Source organism: Lolium rigidum, chromosome 6 (assembly GCF_022539505.1).
Source record: "Lolium rigidum isolate FL_2022 chromosome 6, APGP_CSIRO_Lrig_0.1, whole genome shotgun sequence".
Lineage (NCBI taxonomy): Eukaryota > Viridiplantae > Streptophyta > Magnoliopsida > Poales > Poaceae > Lolium > Lolium rigidum.
Window position 1 is genome coordinate 63,056,767 of NC_061513.1, and position 6,507 is coordinate 63,063,273.

A 6,507-nucleotide genomic window follows, 5' to 3' on the forward strand; every position below is an offset into this window, starting at 1 on the left:
ATTCGTTTTCACCAATAAATCCGTCTCGACGAGATCTTCAGAACTAGCACCAATATTAATATGTTTCGACAAACTTTTTTCTGGCTAAAAGTTATCAACCCTCTCTATTTGAATAATCAACCCCTCCGTACTTCGAGTGATCAACGGTAAATGTATAAAATTATCAACCTGCAGTGCAGAGCTATTTAAGGAAAGTTACGCATTCATGCATAAATAGACGAATCTGCTGATGTCAGCGGAATCTTTTCCAAATTTGAAAATTCAAAATGTTTTAACTTTTAAACGATAACTCCAAATTAAGATCCGCTTTCACCAAAAAATCCGTCTCGACGAGATCTTCAAAACTAGCACCCATGTTGATATGTTTCGAGAAACTTTTTTTCGGGCTAAAAGTTATCAACCCTCTCTATTCGAATAATCAACCCTCCGTACTTGAGTGATCAACGGTAAATATATAAAATTATCAACCTGGTGTAGGCTATTGAGGGAAAGTTCTACATGCATGCACAAATAGACGAATATGCTGATGTCAGCGGAATCTTTTCCAAATTTATAAATTCAAAACGTTTTAACTTTCAAACGACAACTCCAAATTAAGATTCGTTTTCACCAATAAATCCGTCTCGACGAGATCTTCAAAACTAGCACCCATGTTGATATGTTTCGAAAAACTTTTTTCGGGCTAAAAGTTATCAACCCTTTCTATTTGAATAATCAACCCTCCGTACTTGAGTGATCAACGGTAAATATATAAAATTATCAACCTAGTATAGGCTATTGAGGAAAAGTTCTGCATGCATGCACAAATAGACGAATATGCTGATGTCAGCGGAATCTTTTTCAAATTTGTAAATTCAAAACGTTTTAATTTTCAAACGACAACTCCAAATTAAGATTCGCTTTCACCAATAAATCTGTCTCGACGAGATCTTCAAAACTAGCACCCATGTTGATATGTTTCGAGAAACTTTTTTTCGGGCTAAAAGTTATCAACCCTCTCTATCTGAATAATCATCCCCTCCGTACTTGAGTGATCAACGACGAATATATAAAATTATCAACCCCAAAGTTAATTTTATTTGAAACAGTTTAGCGATTTTTTTAGTTTAGAAGCTATCAACCCGGTGTCCTGTTATTTATCAACAGTAAATATAAATAACTACCAACCCTAAAAATCTAATTTTATTTTGAATATTTTGGCGACTTTTTTTAGTTTACAAGTTATCAACCCGATGCCCCGTTATTTATCAATGGTAATTATAAATAACTACCAACCATAAAAAGTATTTCATTTTGAATATTTTAGCGAATATTTTATTTATTTTTACAAGCTATCAACCTGATGCCTCATTATTTATCAACGGTAAATATAAATAAATAATAACCCTAAAACATATTTCATTTAGAAATATTTAGCGAGTCTCTTTTAATTTACAAGCTATCAACCCGGTGACCCGCTATTTATCAATGATAAAAATAAATAAATATCAACCCTAAAAATTTAATTTAATTTAAAATATGTAGGGATTGTTTTTTGTTTACAAGTTATCAACCCGGTGCCCCATTATTTATCAACGGTAAATTTAATTTAGAATATTTTAGCAAATTTTGTTAGCTTACAACTTAAACAATAGTACTTAATTTGAGTAGCAAGTGGTAGTTCATTTGAGTTGCAAGTGGATCTCCCCACCCGTTATTTCCCCCCTTAAAAACCACTAACCCGAAAAAGGGAATTATAAAAATTAATCGAAAAAACATAAATTACCGTATGAAATAACAACACAAAGGGAATTGCAAAAAAAGAGAATTGTCAAAAGGGAATTGCAAAAAAAAAAGAATTGAGAGTCCGCCTTGTGCTGAAAAAAAGAACGTGCATGCATGCAGAAACTTGTGAGAGCTGGTGCTAAAAAGTTGGCTCATTAAATGCAAACCCATGAGATAGTTTATGCATGCATGTAGTGTGAACGCTCTTGGTTGTATGCAACATGCAAGTGTGAACATGAGCTGTTAGTGTGAACACACATATGCATGTGTACGTAATTAAACACATGAGCTGTTAGTGTGAACACACATCTGCATGTGAACGTAATTAAACAGTAAGAGATAAAAAAGGGAATTGATTCGCGCTTCCGCGCGAAACTGATCGCTTGAGCGATCGATTGCCAAGGAGGGGATTCCCCCCATAAGATCAATAAAATCAAATTTACATCACCATCTGTAAATTAAAATGGCAGCTATTATTATTTAGATATTTCAAGTGAAGTGCAATTTTAAGATCACACGCATCAATCAGAATTAGCAAAAAACTAAAGAAAATAAAAAAAACACGACCTGGAGCCTACAAAAAAAAGAATCAAACCTGGAACCGCATGGTCAGACAACGCCCATTCATTAGGTGGCAACCGACTGGGCTGTAGTTATTTTGTTTTCATGTTCCGTATTTACGCTATATAGAAAGAAATTCCCATATTTTGGGGCCCCAAAAATTTGTGGGCCCTCTGCGCCCACATGGGCCGCACTCCCATGGGCCCGGGCCTGCAAGTCGCAAACCTCTTTTGCAAAAAGAGCATTGAGATTATGTGCTAGCTGTGGGTGTAATGGGTATAGAAGCCACATCCAATCACTTGGGCGAGCTCAGGGTCATTGGCGAGTCCACCTTCAAATGCTCATGCAAATCATGCCTTGCACAAAACTCGTGGAGCTCGAGCATGGTCTGCAGCAGCAGAGCCACGACCAAGATGACGACCTCGTCCTCAACGGAAGACGAAACATAAGGCAAGATGGACAACGGCGATGAACTGTCCCCAACACGAGGGGAGAAATCATCATTTCCATGTCCTCCACGGAGCCAACATCGACCTTATCCGGAGGACACATCGAAGAAGTGGTGTTCAACATAGCTGGCAAAAGAGAGAGCCTGCTCAGAGCAGCTTCCGCCCGTCTATAAAGATCCCAACCCGCTCTAGGCAACCTTGCAGCTGCTCAGCCTGAGCAGATAGAGCGGACTAGATAGAGCGGACTGCAACACCACATCATGTGGGGGGGGGGGGGAGCTAGCGGTAGCAGAAACAACCGACGCCCAAGACCCACAACGAAGCTCCTTCTGGTGTTGGATCTAATGTCGACTGCATGGAAAGAAACACTGTCAACTTGTTGCCTGCCAAAACCCACCGGCGGGCAGCGATGAGCAACACGTAGAGCCGGGAGGCTCCTAGGACTGCTGGTGGGCCCTGGTCCCTCGGGCGATGGCCCGCAATGCTCTGGCACACATCCTGACGGCTGCAAGGGCGTGCCACCTGACCTATACCTGGTCAGGAAGGTGTTGGATTGCTTCAATTAGTTTCCTGCATGGTAGACACGTAAACATTAAACGAGCCTCGATCGGCTCTCGAGGTTACCTCGTGAATCGGCTCAAAGAGCCGATTAACCCATGGTTCATAATGGATCTGCAATAACATGGGGGTTCTGCTTTATCAATGCTAAGCTAAATCAATCTACGACAGTTTAGGGTTTTCACCGCATAACCGGAACATCCTACACGTAGTTAAGCCTGGCAGATACGAAAGATAATAGCAAACTAACCCAAAACGAGGCCTAAAAACCAACACGGAGTCGATTCCCGGAACATCCCTTCTTGGATCGGCAAACCATACCTTACGCACCACTGGATCATTCAACCCGTTTGCAAGGTCTAACCATGCAGATATCAAACTAATCCTCGATGAACAAGGAACAACTATAACAGATCGAATCTACTAAACAAAGATAAAGCAAGATGCTGCCCTTACACCTAAATAGGTGTAAGGACAGCTAGATATCTAGGGGCGGCACAGCTACGCAAATATATCAGAAAAGCATCGATGCAAGCCCTAAGACATCTACGATAAACAGTGTTACTCGCCATCAAAAAGGCTTCAGTACGAGCAACACCAAACAACGAATAAACAGATACTGCCTAGATCGCAAGGCAGCATGACGCTTACCCGGAAGAAACCCTCGAAACAAGGGGTGGCGATGCGCCTGGATTGTGTTTGTTGTGAACGTGATCGTCCTCCTTTCTCAATAACCCTAGGTACATATTTATAGTCCGTGGACTTTCTATCTTTGGAAATACACCTAACCGTGTACGAGCTAAACTCTATCTCTTAATTCTAAACTAAGATGCAATCTACTATAATATACAAATACACGGGCAATCTAGCCCAAGTTCTCGCACGAGGCCGATTCAAAAACACATTACGTGTATATCCTTCAAGCCCATCTCCATCACGGCCCATCTCCTGATTTGGCCAAAATCTGGTGATAACACATGCCCCCCTGGTTTTGGCAATAATAATTCCAAAACCACTGCGTTTTCTTCACCATGATTTGACATAACAGAGCAAAACTGCGTTGCAGAGCCGAACCGCTACAGTGCCCTTTCATCATGATGCCTTGCCTTCTCAACTTCTCCGTACTGCACGATTTGACAGTTTTGGCAATGCATCCTCAAAACTGCCACAACATTGAACCATCTTTCATTATATCCCCTTATTTAAACTCGTCCAGGCAGTTTGCTTCTTCATCCCCCTGCTCCACAGTAGCCATCGGTAAAAACCCTCTCAGCCGCCATGGATTCCTCTTCCTCCTCTGTCTCCTCCGGCCTTTCCTTCCAGTCCTCCTCCTCCAGTGAGCTAGAACCGGAGGTCAATCTGATGGCCATCTACGAGGCCCGTGCCCCAGAGTATTGAGACGCGAGGGACTGGGACTCCTCCATCGAGTCGGAGGACGACGAGCCCCTCACCGACGGGGAGGAAGACCTCCAGTTCCTCGTCGACGGGGAGCTGGAGGCGGTGAGCGACGATGACCTCTTCTCGTGGGAGGCGGACCTCTCCTCCGACGAGAAGGAAGAGGAGGCGGAGGAGGACTCCTCCTCCGAGGAGTACCCACCGGCCAAGCGCTTCCGCGTCGGGTCGGATGACGACGACGACGACGACGACGACGACGATGAGGAAGATGAAGCCCCTGTCGGCGGCTTCATCAGCAGCGACGAGGACCTCGCCGGAAGCAGCGCCGACGGTAGCTACGACGGCGACGACGAGGGCAGCAATGGCCCTTAGATTAGGGACTAGAATAAGGCTAGTAGTAGTGCATTAGGCACTAGATGATCCTTTTGAGAGCAATCAGCTCTTCCTTGTAAAATCCCTCTTTGAATCAATGAAAATGTTCTTCCAATTTGATTTTCCAATTGTCCGATTTCAAATCTTCCGATTGTTAAAGTAGGTCAACGCCCCAAGAACCGATAGCAGCGTCTCGGTCTTTCACCATCAAACGCCCATAAGGCCAACCCGATAATCAAATTAGACAGGTTCAAGCAGACATTCCCAAAATTCAGATGATAACTTGATACCTGCTTGATACGTCTCCAACGTATCGATAATTTCTTATGTTCCATGCCACATTATTGATGATATCTACATGTTTTATGCACACTTTATGTCATATTCGTGCTTTTTCTGGAACTAACCTATTAACAAGATGCCGAAGTGCCGGTTCCTGTTTTCGTTGTTTTTGGTTTCGAAATCCTAGTAACGAAATATTCTCGGAATTGGACGAAATCAACGCCTGGGTTCCTATTTTGCCCGGAAGCATCCGGAACACCCGAGAGCCACCGTGAGGAGAGCCCTGGTGGGCCCAGATGATAGGGTGGCGCGGCCAGGGCTGGGCCCGCGCCACCCTATGGTGTCGTCGCCCCTTCGACCCTCCTGCGCCGCCTCTTCGCCTATTTAAAGCCTCCATCGCGAAAACCATATTACAGAGGAAGCCACGGTACGCGAAACCTTCCAGAGCCGCCGCCATCGCGAAGCCAAGATCTGGGGGACAGGAGTCTCTGTTCCGGCACCCTGCCGGACGGGGAAGTGCCCCCGGAAGGCTTCTCCATCGACACCGCTGCCATCTCCACCGCCATCTTCATCACCGCTCGCTGCTCCCATGAGGAGGGAGTAGTTCTCCATCGAGGCTAAGGGCTGTACCGGTAGCTATGTGGTTCATCTCTCTCCTATGTACTTCAATACAATAATCTCATGAGCTGCCTTACATGATTGAGATTCATATGATGATGCTTGTAATCTAGATGTCATTATGCTAGTCAAGTGAGTTTTACTTATGTGATCTCCGGAGACTCCTTGTCCCACGTGTGTAAAGGTGACAAGTGTGTGCACCGTGTGGGTCTCTTAGGCTATATTTCACAGAATACTTATTCACTGTTATGAATGGCGTAGTGAAGTGCTTATTTATATCTCTTTATGATTGCAATGTGTTTTGTATCACAATTTATCTATGTGCTACTCTAGTGATGTTATTGAAGTAGTTTTATTCCTCCTACACGGTGTAATGGTGACAGTGTGTGCACTCGTGCTAGTACTTGGTTTATGCTATGATCATGATCTCTTGTAGATTGCGAAGTTAACTATTGCTATGATAGTATTGATGTGTATTATTCCTCCTACATAAGCGTGAAGGTGACAG